This window comes from Aedes albopictus, chromosome 3, assembly GCF_035046485.1.
Source record: "Aedes albopictus strain Foshan chromosome 3, AalbF5, whole genome shotgun sequence".
Taxonomy (NCBI): Eukaryota; Metazoa; Arthropoda; class Insecta; order Diptera; family Culicidae; genus Aedes; species Aedes albopictus.
The window spans coordinates 113,202,266-113,203,110 of NC_085138.1; positions in this window are offsets into that span (position 1 = coordinate 113,202,266).

Genomic DNA, 845 nt, shown 5'->3' on the forward strand with positions numbered 1-845 from the left:
AGATCATACAAACTGCGTGAATTGGCCACATTTTCGGAGTCCTGGGAACCGATTACCGAGACCTGTTCCAGGACCACTAAGTTGGCTTAATCCTGCTTTTCGTATCTGATGTGGCCACTGATATATTCGCAACAAAATTCTGGAAATTTAGATATGCCGCACGGGCATATTGTAAAAAAAAATCGAGAATTGACCACATTTCCGGGGGCCTCGGAACCGGCCCTGGGAACCGGTTCCGAGATCACCAAGCGGGACAATGTTGGCTGCAGTTGCTGGTCTGATGACTGGTGAATTGTTAATGAAATCTGCGAATTTCGATGTGCCATACGGCAAGCTCATATAAACTGCGAGAATTGGCCACATTTCCGGATTCCCGGGAATCGGTTCCGAGACCACCAAGTGGCCAATCTTGCTTCTGGCTTCTGACATGGTCACTGATGTATTCTCCATAAAATTCTGCAACTTTTGATATGTCGCACGGCAAGGATTCACCATATTGTAAATGGTCACCTATCGGGGGTCTCCGGGAAGCCGTTCCGAGGCCTCAAGATTTAGTCCCGTGGCCACCTAATAGCCAAAACTCATCTGGCCAGTTAACTTAGTGGTTGGGGCAGTTTGATGCTGCTTTTTCCGGTGCATTTAGCACTCCAAACATTCAAATCAGCTGCATTTCGCATACTTATTGCGAAAAATACCTCCTGCGAAAATGGCCAAACCATGGTTGCTCTGGCGTCGGTTCCAAGTGGCCACATCCAAACCGAACCTTAGTTTAGAGCCGGATCCACAAAATTTAAGCCCTAACGATATTTTTGAGTACAAAAACTTTATATTTTATTGAGAAATGA